Below are 17,671 nucleotides of genomic sequence, written 5' to 3' on the forward strand. Positions count from 1 at the left end.
AAAAAAAAAAAAAAAAAAAAAAAAAAAAAAAAGAGATGCCTGTAATAATACAATGCTATTATTACAGCAAAATCAATGAAATATTAGGTTTCATTTAAGCTCAGATTTTTTTCAAAGTGACTTTATTGAAATTTTATTCAACTGCACATTGGAAAAAAGTGTAATGATAATGTTACCCAATTTCCTATAACTATATTCAGTTGGCTGATTTTTCTGATACCATTATGTGTGTTAAAGTTTTCTATTTGATGCTACATTGTCTGTTGGTACACACATGAGATTATGCTTGTAACAAATCTAAGCATCATAAAAGGAATAATTCTTTTAGCATTTATATTAGGATCTCAAAATTGAGAGCTAAGACTTTAGAAGACCAGTCCTTCTGACAATGGTAAAGAAAAGTTAGAAACACAGTTGGCCCTTTGCGTGTATATGTATGTGTGTGTGTGTGTGTATAATATTTATTATTATACTTTAAGTTCTGGGATACATGTGCAGAACATGCAGGTTTGTTACATAGGTATACACATGCCATGGTGGTTTGCAATTGGCTCTTTGTGGGTTTTGCATTAGTGGATTCAGCCAACTGTGGGTTTAAACTGTTAAAAAAAAATGGTTGGGTCTGTACTGAACACGTACAGACTTTTTTTTCTTGTCCCCCATGATTCCCTAAATAATACAGTGTAACTATTTATGTAGCATTTATGTTGTATTGAATATTATAAATAATCTAGAGATGATTTAATATATATGGGAATATGTACATAGGATGTGCATATTATATGCCAATACTGTGCCATTTTATATAAGGGACTTGAGCATCCATAGATTTCCTGTCTGTGGGTGTAGAGGGTGTGTGCTCCAAAACCAGTTCCTCGTGGATACAGAGGGATGACTGTATACTTTATGAGTCACTACCTAGGTGTGCTTTTTCTGCACAATGGAGGGCTCTTTCTGCTTTGATAACCAAAGTTGGAACAAACAAACTTTATCACTAAGGGTATCATTTTGACATTTAAACAAGGCTACATGAAGCTCATTGTGAAGAAGGTTTAAAAGAATGTTCTACTGGGGCTGGGTGCGGTGGCTCACACCTGTAACCCCAGCACTCTGGGAGGCCAAGGCGGGTGATCACCTGAGGTCAGGAGTTCAAGACAAGCCTGGCCAACATGGTGAAACCCTGTCTACACCAAAAATACAAAAAATTAGCCAGGCATTGTGATGGATGCTTGTAATCCCAACTACTTGGTAGGCTGAGGCAGGAGAATTGCTTGAACCCGGGAGGCGAAGGTTGCAGTGAGTTGAGGTCGCACCATTGCACTCCAGCCTGGGCGACAGAGCCAGGCTCTGTCACCAAAAAAAAAAAAAAGTATGTTCTACTATATTCTAATCAACAATAAGTTATCAGCATTTATTCAGTCAATAAATTTATATTGAGGCCTACTATGCTTGAGTCATCATAGGAGGGTAGTGTACACAAAGATGAATAGGCCAAATCCCTGATTCAAAATTGATTAGAAAAAGAGAAACAAACAAATGGCTATTTATTATATAATAATAATAGCCACCATTTATCAAGTGCCCACAAAAGGCTGTGTATACATGTGAACCCAATTAATCCCAATGACAACTTTGCATGATATTTTATAGCTGAAGAAACAGAAGTTCAAAGACATTAAGTAGCATGTCCAGGGTTGCCCAACTAGAGAGCATCAAAATCATCATTTCAATCTAGGTCTCTCTGGCTCCAAAACTCATACTCAATCTGTTAAATCATATATTCGCCCATGTAGGGGACAGTGTGTAAAATCTCAGAAGAGAGGTAAAAACCCTATATTAGAATGACCAAATTCCACTTTCACTCATGAAAGAGTAATGTAAGAGTTACCCTCTTGCTGTAAACAACTAGAAAACTGGGCAAAATATATGAAGCAACTGTTTTTGGACATTAGACAACAGGCATGCAGGAATAGGATCCTGGACAGAAGAAAAGTGAGACAAGTCTTAAAATTGCCCTGGCTTTCTGCTAGGAGGCACTTTCCAGACCACTGGTTCAGGGAGAGACAACCCAAGCAGAGCACGGCAGTCTTGCTGGGTTGAAGGAAGAGATTGGAGTATGAGGAATCTGAGGCAGTTGGAGACAGAATATCAGAGGGCAGGGAGCTATACAGAGAAGGAGATCCAGAAATCGACATAGGGGTTCCTTGAGTCTTTGATTTAATATTCAGCTTTTCAGGTGTGGGTCAAAACTCCACAAGGCTGGACAAAGAAAACTGGCAACTGAACAATTCCCAGAGCTCTCACAGGGCTGGGAGATGTTCACATAATGACCAGTCAAATGGAGAGCCGTTCTTGAACACTCAAAACATTCAATAAAGCCTCCAGAAAGGTTACATGTTAGCAGTAGAGCTAAACCAAACTTTTAGTAAAAGCCTCCAGGTTTAATCTAATGAAGTTTAAAAACATGCCTCAAAAGAATCAAGCTTATCTGCCTGCCAAAACAGTTTAAGAAAGATAACAAAATTCAAACATTCAACAATGTAACATTCTTATTGTTCAGAATCTAATAAAAGTTTCTTGATATGTAAAGCAGCAGGAAAACTGATCCATAACCTGCGGGACACCAGTCAGTACAGACAAGCCCAGAAATTTCAGCAATGATAAAATTAGTAGATAAGGACTTTGAAACAGCTGTTATACCAAGTGCAATGACAGCCTATGTTTACACACAAAAATACATGCAAATATTTATAGCAACTCTATTCATAATCTTAAACGTATGGAAACAATTAGGTATTTCTTAATTAGAGAATGGATAAACTTAAGACAAAAAGGAACAAACTACTGAAACATGCAACAACATGGATGAGTTGCAAATGCATTCTAATAAGTGAAAGAAGCCAGAATCAAAAGACTACATACTGTATGATTCTATTTGTACAACATTTTTCTGTTTTTAATAGCTTTATTGAAACGTAATTTATATAACATGCAATTCACCCATTTAAAATGTACAATTCAATGATATTTAGTATAGTCACAGAGATTTGCAACCATCACTACAGTCAAAATTTTAGAAGATTTTCGTCACCTGAAAAAAACCCATATTTTTTAGCTTTCACCTCCCTGTCTTATTTCTCCTCTCCCGCAGTCCTAAATAACCATTAATCTATTTTCTGTCTCCAGATTTGCCTATTATGGGATATTTCATGTAAATGAAGTCATATAATATGATGAATTTTGTGACTGACCTCTTCACTTTACATTGTGATTTCCCCCCCCCCCCGCACAAATAGGGCTTTTAATTTGACACTATTAAAAGTCTGAATGTTAAACAGATTCTTAGACTGATGGTTCATATCTATCAGCTCATTCAACTTTAGCACCTTTCTCATCCTTAGTAGCTTTTTCAAAACTACTACCTTCATCATGAAGCTACATGAGTTTTCCCGATTCAAACTTGGGCTTCTTCATTTTTACTTTCCTAATGAAGACATCATGGAGAGGATAAATAGTCAAGCTTTTTCTATGTCTTTTCCAGTGCTGTCTGGAATCAATTTATTGACCACTTCTTTCAGGTCATTTGTCTGCACCTCTCGGGTCATGATTTCCATCATCTTCTGGATTTGGCAGACCTGTTAGTGTTAATTGCATGAAGTCTTCCATATATAATTGTTGCATTTTTTAGTAAAATCAACACAAAACAGACAAAGTAAATAATCATCGATAGTCTTGACATCAGTGTGAACTTAAATCATGGTCTGCTATTTTTTAACCGTGGAACACATTTTGTCACAGGTAAGATCCATGCCATGGACATTAGTCAGGCATTTTTGCCCTGAACATCTTCAGGATCAGCTTGAATTTTCTAAATGCAACTTCATCATTCTGTACATCAGACAAACTCACTTCAAACACATGATCCTTGAGGCTATCAGATGCAATTTTGATTCCTTGAGTCCTGGTGACAAGTGTCTTTCCCATAGTTATTATGTTGAACATAATAGGTACTTTCACATCATGCCAATCTTTCTTAGAAAATGGATCAAGCTGTTTGAGCCCAGGAGGTCGAGGCTGCAGTGGGCTGTTGACCACACCACTGCACTCCAACCTGGGCTACAGAGCAAGACCTTGTTTCTAAAAAGGAAGGGAGGAAGGAAGGAAGGAAAGAAGGAAGGAAGGAAGGAAGGAAGGAAGGAAGGAAGGAAGGAAGGAAGGGAGGGAGGGAGGGAGGGAGGATGGAAGTAAGGAAAGGAAGAGACAGAAAATAGGAAAAAGGAAGAGAAATAAATAAATAATGAAAGAAAGAAAAGAAGGAGGGAAAGAAGGAAAGAAAGAAAATGGATCAACCACTTTCTTCTTGGCTTGCTTTTGCCACCTTTCATAAAGTGCTTGTTCTTGCCAACTACCATGGTACTTTTCAGCCAAAAGGGCAGCATCATATTTTCAAAGTTCATCCATGTATGGCATGTGTCATTACTTCATTCCTTTTTATGGCTTAATAATACTCCATTGTATGGATACACCACGTTTTGTCTCTCCATATATTAGTGATGGGCATTTGGGTTCTTTCAACCTTTTGGCTATTGTGAATAATGCTGCTATAAACACTTGTGTATAAGTTCTTTTTGAGTATCTATTTTTAATTTTCTTGGGTATATATCTAAGAGTGGAATTGCTGGGTCATAAGTGTTTAATCATTTGGAGAACTCCGAAATTCTTCCAAAGTGGCTGTACCATTTTACATTCCCAACATTGGTGTATGAGGGTTCCAATTTCTCCACATCCTTACCAGCACTTGGTGTTGTCTCACTTTTTGATTCTAGCCATCCTAGTGGGTGCAAAGTAAGTGGTACCTCATTGTGGTTTTTATTTGCATTTCTCTAATGACTAATGATGTCAAGCATCTTTTCATGTGCTTCTTATCCATTTATATATTCCTTGGAGAAATGTTTATTCAGATCTTTTGCCCATGTTTTTTTTTTTTGAGACAGTCTTGCTATGTTGCCTAATAGGCAACAGACAGGCTGGGATCATAGGTGTGTACCGCCATGCCTGGTTAATTTTTAAAATGTTTTTGTAGTTTTTGTAGAGATGGGGTCTCGCCATGTTTCCTAGACTGGTCTCAAACTCCTAGAGTCAAGCATTCCTCTCACGATGGCCCCCTAAAATGCAAGAATTACAGGCATGAGCATCTGCATCCAGCCTCCTTTGCCCATTTTAAAAATTGTCATTTGGCCGGGCGCGGTGGCTCAAGCCTGTAATCCCAGCACTTTGGGAGGCCGAGACGGGCGGATCACGAGGTCAGCAGATCAAGACCATCCTGGCTAACATGGTGAAACCCCGTCTCTACTAAAAATACAAAAAAAAAAAACCTAGCCGGGCGAGGTGGCGGGCGCCTGTAGTCCCAGCTACTCCGGAGGCTGAGGCAGGAGAATGGTGTCAACCCGGGAGGCGGAGCTTGCAGTGAGCTGAGATCCGGCCACTGCACTCCAGCCTGGGTGACAGAGCCAGATTCCGTCTCAAAAAAAAAAAAAAATTGTCATTTGTCCTTTTATTACTGAGGTGTAAGGGTTCTTTATATATTCTGGGTAAATTCCTTATGAGATATACAATTTATAAATATTGTCTTCCATTCCATTTTCATGTATTTGGATTTTTAAAATTTCTTTCAGCAATGTTTTGTGGTTTTTAGATTATAAATTTTGTATTTATGTTGTTAAATTTATTCATAAGCATTCTTTTCATACTATTCACAATAGTATGTGAATAGTATGTGAACTGCACAATAGCATGAAAAGAATAAAATACTTAGGAATAAATTTTCATCTTTTTATTATTCATTGCAGGTATATAGAAATATTGTTGAATTTTGTATACTGATTTTGTATTCTACAACCTTGGTAGGGTAGTTAATTTTATGTGTCAACTTGGAGGGTGCTATTGGATGAAATTAACATTTAAATCAGTAAACTTTAAGTAAAGCAGATTGCTTTCAATAAAGTAAAACCAACACTCCATGATGTGGGTGGATCTCATTGAATCTGTTGAAGGCCTGAATAGAACAAAAAGACTAACCTGCCTGAGCAGGAGGGAATACTCCAGCAGATTGCCTTCAGACTTCATCTGTACCATTGACTCTCCTGGGTCCCTAGCCTGTTGGCCTTCAGACTGGAACTGCATCATCAACTTTCCAGGGTCTCATGCCTGTTGGTTCACACTGTAGATTTTAGACTTGCCAGCCTCCAAAATTGTATGAGCCAATTCTTTATAATAAATGTGTTTTTATTTATTTTATTATATATATATATACACACACATATAACTGCACTCTCTCTATATATATCCTCTCTGTCTCTCTCTCTACTATATATAAAAATAACCTCTCTGTCTCTCTCTCTCTCTCTTTACATATATATATGTATATATATTTTTTCATCCTACTAGTTCTGTTTCTCTAGAGAACCCTGACTGATATGCTTGCTGAACTCTTTGAATAGTTCTAATAGTTTTTTTAGAAGATTCCTGATTATTTTCTGTATCCTAGTTTTTTTAGAGGATTCCTGAGGATTTTCTATATACAAAAGCATGTCATCTGCAAATAGACATAGTTTCGGTTCTTCCTTTCTAATCTGGATGCCTTTTATTTCCTTTTCTTATCTAATTGCCCTGGCTAGAACCTCCATTACAATGTTGAATAGAAGTGAAGAGACATCCTTGTCTTGTTCCTAATCTTAGAGAAGCATCTAATTTTTCACCATTAGGTATGGGTTTTTGTTTTAGGTGCCCTTTGTTATGTTGAAGAAGTTCCCTTCTTAGTCTGCTGAGAGTTTTTTTAATCATGGAAGGGTGTTGGATTTTGTCAAATGCTTTTCCTGCATCTCTTGAAATGATCATGTGATTTTTGCTTTGTATTCTTTTGATATAATGTATTACATTAGCTGATTTTTAGATATTAACCCATGCTTACATTCCTGAGATAGACCCCTCTTTATCACTGTGTGTGCATGTATCTGTGTGTGTGTGTATTTATATTGCTAGATGTTTTGCTAGTATTTTGTTGAGGATTTTTGTGTCTAGTGCATGAGAGATATTGATCTGTAGTTTTCTTGTGTTGCCTTTGGTTTTGGTGTCAGGGTAACACTGGCTTCACAAAAATGAGTTGAATTAGCCCTGCACGGTGGTGCACACCTGTAATCCCAACTACTCGGGCGGCTGAGGCACAAGAATTGCTTGACCCTGGGAAGCAGAGGTTGCAGTGAGCTGAGATAGCACCAGTGCACTCCAGCCTGGGCAACAAAGTGAGACTCTGTCAAAAAAAAAAAAAAAAAAAAAGCATGCATGAGAGAAATGATATGAAAAGTTTTTACTTATCTTCTACTTTTTGGAAGAGTTTGTGAAGAGTTGGTATTCTTTAAATGTTTGGTAGAGTTTAGTGGTGACACTATCTGTGACTGTGCTTTTCTTTTTGTGGATAGTTTTAAAAATTGTTAATTCAAGGTCTTCACTTGTTATAGATATATTCATATTTTCAATTTCTTCTTGAATCAGTTTTGGTATTTTGTGTAATTTAGGCAATTTCCATTTCATCTAAGTTATCTAATTTATTGACATATTATTGTTCATAGTATTCCTTTATAATGCTTTTTATTTCTGTAAGGTCAGCAGTAATGTCTGGTCTTTTATTTCCGATTCTAGTAATTTTAGTCTTTTATTTACTTGGTCAAGCTGGCTAAAGGTTTGTCAGTTTTGTTGATCTTTCAAAGAATCAGCCTTTGGATTCACTGATTTTCACTATTTTTTAATTCTCCATTTCATAAATGTCTACACTAATCTTTATTATTTCCTTCCTATGCTTGCTTTAGGTTTAGTTTGCACTTTTTCCAGTGTCCTAAGGTGGAAAGTTAGATTATTTGAGATCTCCTTTCTTAATATAGGCATTTACAGTTGTAAATTTTCCTCTAAGCAATGCTTTAGCAATGTTATGTTTTGTTATGTTGTATCTTCATTTTCATTTATCTTGAAGTATTTTCTGATTTCCCCTTTATTTTTTTGACATGGTATCTCTCTCTCTGTCACCCAGGCTGGAGTGCAGTGGAATGACCTTGGCTCACTGCAACCTCTGCCTCCTGGTCCTGGGTTCAAGCAATTCTCCTGCCTCAGCCTCCTGAGTAGCTGGGATTACAGGCATGCACCAACACGCCCGGCTAATTTTTGTATTTTTAGGTAAAGACGGGGTTTCACCATGTTGGCCAGGCTGGTCTCAAACTCCTGACTTCAAGTGACCCACCTGCCTCAGCTGCCCAAAGTGCTGGGATTACAGGCATGAGTCACGTCTGATTTCCCTTTTGATTTATTCTTTGATCCATTGGTTATTAGGAGTATGTTGTTTAATTTCCACATACTTTTTTAAATTTAATTTTTTTATTTCCATAGGTTACCAGGGAACAGATGGTGTTTAGTTACATGATAGTTCTTTAGTTATGATTTGTGAGATTTTGATGCACCCATCACCTGAGCAGTATACACTGCACTCAATTTGTAGTCTTTTATCCCTCACCCCCTTCCACATACATTTGAGTTTCCCATTAGTTTCTAGTTTCATTCCAGTGAGGTCAGAGAGCATACCTTTTTTTTTTTTGAAATGGAGTCTTGTTCTGTAACTCAGGCTGGAGTGCCTTGGTGCGATCTCAGCTCACTGCAACCTCTGCCTCCTGAGTTCAAGCAATTCTCCTGCCTCAGCCTCCCAAGTAGCTGGGATTACAGGCATGTGCCACCATGCCCGGCTAATTTTTTTGTATTTTTAATAGAGATGGGGTTTCACCATATTGGCCAGGCTGGTCTCGAACTCCTGACCTTGTGATCTGCCCGCCTTGGCCTTCCAAAGTGCTGAGATTACAAGCATGAGCCACTGCACCCAGCCGAACATACTTTTTATTATTTCTATCCTTTTACATTTGTTGAGGTTTGTTTTGTGCCTTAACATATGATTTACAGGCTGGGTGCAATAGCTCTTACTTGTGATCCTAGCACTTTGAGAGGCTGAGGCAGGAGAATGGCTTGAGGTGAGGAGTTTGAGAGACTAGCCTGAGCAACATAGTGAGACCCAGTCTCTACAAAACAACAACAACAACAACAACAAAAACAACCAACCAATCAACAAACAAAAACCAGCCAGATGTGATGGCATGGCGCCCGTGGTCCTATCTACTTGAGAGGCTGAGCTGGGAGAATTGCTTGAGCCTGGGAGGTAGAGGTTACAGTGAGTTGTGATCACTCCACTTCTCTCCAGCTTGAGCAGCAGAGTGAGACCCTGTCTCCTTGACTCAAAAAAACGTAAATATTTGGTTTATGCTGGAGAATGTTCCATGTGCACTTGAGAAGACTGTATATTCTGCTGTTACTGGGTATAGTGTTCTATATATATCTGTTAGGTCTAGTTAGTTTAGACTGTTGTTCAGATATTCTGCCTAATTGTCCTATTCATTACTGAAGTTCAGGTATTGAAGTCTGAAGCTGTCATTGCTGAATTGTCTGTTTCTTCCTTGATCAGTTTTCCTTCATATTTTTTGTGTTCTAACATTAGGTGCATATATTTATTTTGTTTTCTTGACAGGTTGAACCTTTTATTATCCCCAGATGCCCCTCATTAGCTCCAGTTACAACCTCTGCCTTTTGATTGGTTTGTTTAATCCATTCATGTTTAATGTTACTATTGATATATTTGGTTTATGACAGTCATTTTACCTTTTATTTCTATGTGTCTTATGTCTTTTTATTGTACCTCTATTCCTCTTTGACTTGTCTTACTTGCACTGAGTGAATGAAGCATTTTAATTTAATTTTTTTTCACTATTTTTTTGAATTTCTTTAGTAGTTGCACTAGGGTTTATCATGCACATCCTAACTTATCAGAATCAGTTTCAGGTTTATACTCGCTTAATTCCAGTGAGACATGGCAATGTTACCCTTATGTAGTCTCTTTTCTCCCTTTTTGGTATTATTTTTATGTGTATTACATCTATTAATGATACAAGATCAACAATTATTGTTTAATTGGTACTTTATCATCTGTAGCTATTTCCTTGCCCAAACAGCTTTTCTCCTACTCACCTTCTTTGTGCTATTATTGGCAAATATACTACATTTGTTTAAGTTTTAGGTCAAGCATATACCATATGCATGTTATTTTACACAACTTATTATATAAAATTTAGTTCATTTAAGAGAAGAAAGGAGAAAAATGTGCATTCACATTGCCTTTTATAATTGCATTATAAGAGCACCTTTACTGATGCTCTTTGTTTTCTCATGTCAGTTTGAATTATTGTATGTGTTGTGATAATTTTCAGCCTGAATAATTTTCTTTAGTATTTCCTGTAAGATGAATCTGCTAGCAAAATTCTCTCAGTTTTTGTTTATCTGGGAGTGTTTTTATCTTACCTTTGTTTTTTAAAGATAACTTTGCTGAATAAAGAATTCTTGGCTGACAGTTTTTTTTCTTTGAGCACTTTGAGTATGTTGTCTCAATACCTAACTGGCCTCCATTGTTCCTGCTGAGAGGTCAGCTGTTTGCCTTATTGAGGTTCCCTTGTTAGTAATGAGTCATTTTTCTCTCGTCGTTTTCAAGATTTTCTCCTTGTCTTTGGTTTGCAGCATTTTTACTATGATATGTCTATTTGTGGATCTTTTTGCTACTCAGAAGTTCATCCTTAGGTATGCCCCACAGTCACCCTGGGATAATGATGGTTGATATGCCTTGGATATTTGTCCTGCCCAATCCTCATGTTGAAATGTAACTGGAGGTGGGGTCTGGTGGGAGGTGTTTGGGTCATAGGGGCAGATCCCTCATGGTTTTGTGCTGTCCTTGTAATGGTGAGTTCTTGCAAGATCTGGTTGTTTAAAAGTGTATGGCACCTCTGTGCTCTCTCTTGCTCCCACTCTTGCCATGTGAGACACTCCTGCTCCCCCTTCGCCTTCTGCCATGATTGTAAACTTTCTGAGACCCTCACCAGAAGCTGATGCCAGTGCTATGCATTCTGTACAGCCTACAGAACCATGAGCCAATTAAACCTCTTTTCTTATAAATTACCCAGCCTCAGATATTTCTTTGTACAAACATAAGAACAGCCTAATACAATGGTTTCATCTGGGCTTTCTTCGGCCAATTCTTTCCCTGCCCTGTTATTAAACACAACTAATTGCTGGTGATTGTTCCATTATTTTCATCAGTTTCCCAGGCATATATTACTCTACAGTTTAATCCAATCAAATTTGGACTTCTTTAAAGGGATAGTTACTGAGGTTCCAGTGTTTGTAATTTGTTCTGACCACAGGAGGACTTCTCTCAATTATCTATTTCCTGATTCTCTCCTGAAAACTAGCCAGCCTACAGTTTAGCAAATATCTCTAATGAATCTAGCAATCTCCTTTCAATTGCCTTTTGATACAACCTCCATTGTATTTGAGCATGTCCTTATCCTTGAACTTCTCCATGCTCTGTTGCAATAAAGTCACTGTCTTTGGAAAGAGATTAGGAGCTATCTATTTTATGCACTACTGATTTTTTTCCTTGGAAAAATATCTGAGCCACAGCTCTGGAGCTAGGTATGGAGACAATGGTGTTCTTGTCTCTGAGTGACACTCAGCTTTAGGAGCTGAATGCCAAGTGGAGGGGGGTCAGTAGACTCAGATCTTCTCAGCTTGCCTCTCCCAGCATAGAACCACTGCCTTACAAGTCAGGGCAAGGGTGATTGAGACCTCAGCATTCTCAGTGGTACTGTACCCTAGGCAGAACTTCCATCTCACCATGAGCCCCCACCTCATGGCCATACTCACATAGAATTTAGCAATAGTTGGAGGCAAGAAGAAAAATACTAATGTTCTTTCCCTCCCCTGAAGATAACCCTCAGAGTGGGAGCTTGGGAGAGAGGAAGGCTTGTGTTCTTGGCTATCCCAATCTATAATGGAATGGAGTGGAATGTAACTGAGCTGGGAGGGTGGAGGGAATGGTTTTGGTTCAAATACCACCAACTTTTGTTGTTCTTGGCAAAGTTTAGAAGATATTCTTGAACAGAGGCTTCTTCAATTACTGTATGCCTTTAGGTATAACAGAGACTTCAATTTTTAAAAACAGTTTTTAGCAGTTTTGCTGGAGAGCTGTTCTGTGGAGCTCCTCACACTGACATGTGGGAAATTGATCTCTTACACAATATTCTGGCAAAGGCAAAACTATAGGGACAGAAAAAAATCAGTAGTTGCCAGGGCTGAGAGTGAGGTTTAACTACAAAGGGACATGGAAGAGTTTTGGGGCTGATGAAACTGGTTTATAGTTTTATTGTGTATACATTTGTCAAAATTCACAGAACTGTACACTAAAAAGAACAATTTTACTGCAGTAAATTATACCTCAATAAAATAAAAGGGGAAAAGCTATTATAAATATGCTTAAATATTTAAAGGAATATGTAAATATAATGAGAAAAATGGAAGGAGTTTTTGAAAAGGTCCAAATAGACCCTAGAGCTGAAAAATACCATATCTGAAATTTTAAAATATCACTGGATGGGTTTAACAGCAGATTAGAAGTTATAAAAAAAAAGATCAGTGAACTTGAAGTAGAATATAGAAGTTATTCAAATTAAAACATAATGAAAAAACAAAATGAAAAGAATAGGGCCTCAGTGACTTACAGGACATCATCAAACAGTCTAAGCTATGTGTAACTGAAATTCCAGAAATTTGGTGGGGTTTTAAATGATAATGTCTGTAAATGTTACAAACTGATGAATTATATCAAATAAGGAAGAAATAATACTAATTTTGAACAAAGTCTTTAAGAATATAGAGGAGAAGTCTTCACAACTCATTTTATGAGGCCAGAATTATCCTGATACTAAAACTGAAGACATTCCAAGAAAACAAAACTATGAACCACAATATCTCTCATGACTATAGCTGCAAATGTCCTTAACGAAATAGTAGAAAATTGAATCCAGCAATATATGGAAAGGATAATGTGTTATGACTAATGTGGTTTATCCCAGGAATGCATGGTTGGTTTAAAATTTGAAAATTAACCCATGTAATTCCCCATGTTACAGAATGAAGGAGAAGAACCACATGATCATCTCTACAGATGCAGAAAAAGTATTCAACAAAATTTAACATCCATTTGTGACTTGAGAAAAATGAAAACTTTGGCCAGGCACAGGGGCTCACGACTGTAATCCCAACACTTTGGGAGGCCAAGACAGGCAGATCACGAGGTCAGGAGATTGAGACTATCCTGATTAACATGGTGAAACCCCGTCTCTACTAAAATAGAAAAAAAAAAAAAATTAGCTGTGCCTGGGGGCGCGTGCCTGTAGTCCCAGCTGCTTGGGAGGCTGAGGCAGGGGAATCACTTAAACCCAGGAGGCAGAGGTTGCAGTGAGCCAAGATCACACCACTGCACTCCAGCCTGGTGACAGAGCAAGACTCTGTCTCAAAAAAAGAAAAGAAAAGAAAATATGAAAACTTCAAGAAAACAAGGAGTGTAAAGGAACTTCCTCAATTTTATAAAAGACATTTACAAATAACCTAAAGGTGACATTATTATACTTAATGGTGAAAGATTAAACACTTTGCACCTAAGACAGGGAATAAGACTCTTGCCATTTATAGTCAACATTATACTAGGGGTCCTACCAGCTAATTGAGGTAGGAATAAGAAATAAAGGTATATAGATTGGAAAGGAAGAAGTAAAAGTTAAACATTTTTGAGAATGACATGATTGTATAATAGAAAATCCTAAGAAATCTGCAAGAAAGACACCACCAGAACTAATATATAATACATGAATTTAGCAAGGTCACAGATTAATACATAGAAATTTATTGTATTTCTATTATCAATGAAAAACTGGAAATTTCTAAATACCATTTATAATACTATAAAAATTTATGAAATATTTAGGGCTAAATTAATAAGACATATGAGATGTATACAATGAAAATTACAAAATGTTGCTGAGAGAAATTAACGAAGGCCTAAATAAATGCAGATAAGTACCATATTCATGGATTGGAAGACTCAAGTAAGATGCTAATTTTCCCCAAATTGATCTATACATTCAATGCAATCACAGTCAAAACTTTACAGACTTTTTTTTTTGTAGAAATTGACAAGTTGATTCTAAAATTTAAGTGGAAATTGAATGAAACTATAAAGGTCATAAAATTTTTGAAAAAAAACAAAGAGAACTTTATCAGATTTCAAGACTATAAAAGTACAGCAAACAAGATAAGGTGATATTAAGCTAAGGATAGACATATAGATCAATGCAACAGAACGGAGAGTTCAGAAGTAGAACCTCATACATATAGTCAATAATTTTTTATAAAGGTACCAAGGTAAAAGGTAGTTTTTTTAAAACTAATATTACTGGAACAACTGGATAGTCATATGAAAAAAAAATGAACCTCAATCCTTACCTCACATTGTACACAAGATTGACTATAAATAGATTAAAGACCTACACATAAGAGCTAAAATTATAAAACTTCTGGAAGGAAACATGAGATAAAACTTTTGGGAAAAACTTCTTAGACAGTTCCCTAAAAGTACTAACCATGAAAGAAAAAAGTACTGACAAACTGGACTTTATCAAAATAAAAAAACTTATCTCCCAAAGACATTATTAAGAAAATGAAAAGGCAAGCCAAAAACTGAGAAAAAAATATTCTTAATACCTACATCTGACAAAGAACTTGTATTTAGATTATATTTAAAAAACATTTACAACATAATAATAAGACAACTCCCTTTTTAAAAATATCAAGAATTTGAAGACATATCATAAGAAAATGTGTATCAATGGGCTGGGCACGGTGGCTCACATCTGTAATTCCAGGACTTTGGGAGGCCCAGGTGGGGGGATTGCTTGAGTCCAGTAGTTCAAGACCAGTGCATTGGAAAATATTTTATCAAATTCCTATAAACATATACTTATTATATGATGCAGAAATTTTCACTCCTAGGTATTTACCCAAGGGAAATAAAGATGGACAGTCACAAAAAGGCCTGTACATTAATGTTCATAGCAGCTTTATTCATAACAGTTCCAAACTGGAATCAACCCATGTGTCCATTAGTAGGTCAAAGGATCAGCAAATTGTGGTATCTTTGTACAGTGAATTATTACTAGCAATAAAAAAGAACAAATAGATGACACATGCAAAACTGTTAATGAATATTTAAAAGTCAGAAAAAATTCAGACACATCAACACCTGTGAAAAGAAGGGGAAAGAAAAAGAAAAAAATTTAGCTGCAAAAGACTGAATACCGTATAATTTCATTTATATGAAATTCTGGAGGAAGCAAACTAAGTTTATAATGAGAGGAAACAAGTGTTTGCCTGGTGTGGGGGTGGGATTTAGTGCAAAGAGGCATAGAGGAACTTTTTAGGGTGATGAGATGTTTTATAACTTGATTGTTATAATAACTTGGATGTTATTATATAACTTGGATGTTTTATAACTTGATTCAAGGATAGATACATTTATCAAAATACAAAGAAAACATCCAAAATAGGTGCATTTTGTACATTCTATTGCATGTAAAATTTGCCTTGTTACAGTTGAATTTTAAAAAGCAGTAATCCATAGTGTTAATCAGCAAAGTCCTATTGATAATTGTCTCAAATTGGAAACAACCTACATGTCCCTCAGTGAAGTATTGGTTCAGTAAATTTTGAAAGAACAATAAAATGAAGTACTATGTATTCTTTAAAAACATGTTAGACAAAATAATTGACCCAGAGAAAATATTTATTTGTTCTATTTTACTATGTGAAGGAAAAAATAAAATAAGCCATCTAACAACTTTTCAGTTATAATATAATTTGTGTTATGTCAATAACTGATGCTTTTATTATTATAACTACATAATTTTATACAGAGCTGAGTCATAGTAAGCCATGATTGCTTTTCCTTCCTTGTACAAGTTTTTGTTTTCCTTACAGCTAATAATTGTTTTTCATCGGCTCTGTTTTCTCTTTACTTATTCCTAATTCAATTCCAAACCTTATGCTAATTATCTGCAGTGCCCAAAATGGTAGCCATTAACCACATGGCTACTAGAATTTAAATTAAAATTAATTTTAACTAAATAAAACAATAAGTTCAGTTCCTCAGTCATACTAATAAACATTTCAAGTGTTCTAGCTAGTGGCTACTGTATTGGACAGCACAGATATAGAACATTCCCATCATTACAGAAAGTTCTAATGGACAATGCTGGTCTAGATTGCCTCTCAAATATTCAGAAACAACAATTTTGTCTTCACTGAGAAATTTATCTGGAGCTTTTCACCTTTGACCAAATCTGGATGTTTTGGTCTGGTGAAACAGACCTGGTATTGGACTCTCATCCTGGAATTTCCTTTTACCAACTTCTAGGGAATTCTTAGCCCCTCCCCTGTGTTAAATTTCTTGTTTCCTATTCTTGGTTCCTCCCTCATTTCAGTGGAGCACATCCTCTCGTAACTTCCTTAGAGAGGACTGCATGGGAGATAAGGTTTTGAAACATTTTATGCCCTAAAAATATCATCCATCTACCCTTATATGTGATTAAGGGTCTCGCTGGAAATTAAATCTAAGAAGACAATTATTTTTCATGGTAATTTTTGAGGCATTGCTCCTCTCTCTTCTAGCTTTCAGTGTTGCTGTTGAAAATTTCCAAGCCATTCTGATTCTCAGTCTTTGTGTATTATTTGCTTTTTCCTATCTGGAAGCTTTTTCCTCAGGGTTCTGAAATTTCATGGTGGTGTCCCTTGATGTAGGTCTATTTTCATCCATTTTCTTGTGGTAGGCACTCAGGGTGTTTCAATCTGGTAACTCAGGTAATCCTTCAGTTCTGGGAAACTTTCTTCAATTATTTCCTTGATGAAAATTATGTACCATCAGTTTTCTCTATTCTTTCTTTCTGGGCCCCAATATTTAGATATTGGATTCCCTGTTCAGGTATTTGATTTTTTAAAAAAAATTTTCCCAATCGAGAGCATCCTGGCTAACACGGTGAAACCCCGTCTCTACTAAAAATACAAGAAAATTAGCCGAGCGTAGTGGCAGGCGCCTGTAGTCCCAGCTACTGGGGAGGCTGAGGCAGGAGAATGGTGTGAACCCGGAGGGGCGGAGCTTGCAGTGAGCTGAGATGGCGCCACTGTACTCCAGCCTGGGCCACAGAGCAAGACTCTGTCTCAAAAAAAAAAAATTTTTTTCCCTCCAATTTTCCACATATTTATGCCTTTGTTGTGTTCTTGGGGAGAACTCCTTGACATAGTCCTGCTCTTCTATTGGTTTTTCATTTGTGCTATTGTGTTTTCATTTCCAAACTCTTGTTGTTGTTCTCTGAACTGTCCTTTTTATGGCATCCTGTTCTTGCTCATGGTTACAGAATTGTCTCTTATGTCAGAGGATATTGATTATCTCTATATAGATTCTTTCTCTCTGCATGTCTGTGTTTGTTTCTTTTGTTTACTGTTTTCTCCTCTTCCCCCACCCACCTCTTCTACCTCTCTCTCCTTAGAAGTCCTCAGATGACTGGCAGTCCTTGGTTGTCTGCTCACATTAAAGAGTGGGAGGACTATGAAGCTCTGAGCTTGTGGATGAGGCATGCTGATTGCGGCC

General features: G+C 36.8%; 1 protein-coding gene and 1 pseudogene across 4 annotated transcripts in view; one reads left to right on the forward strand and one right to left on the reverse strand.

The window, feature by feature from the left end:
• HORMAD2 (HORMA domain containing 2) overlaps positions 1-17,671 on the forward strand; it is a 145,593-nt gene that overhangs the window by 101,479 nt on the left and 26,443 nt on the right. The gene's annotated exons all lie outside the window — the stretch shown is intronic.
• Positions 3,331-4,412, reverse strand: LOC113220059 (annotated as a pseudogene).

This window comes from Piliocolobus tephrosceles, chromosome 19, assembly GCF_002776525.5.
Source record: "Piliocolobus tephrosceles isolate RC106 chromosome 19, ASM277652v3, whole genome shotgun sequence".
Taxonomy (NCBI): domain Eukaryota; kingdom Metazoa; phylum Chordata; class Mammalia; order Primates; family Cercopithecidae; genus Piliocolobus; species Piliocolobus tephrosceles.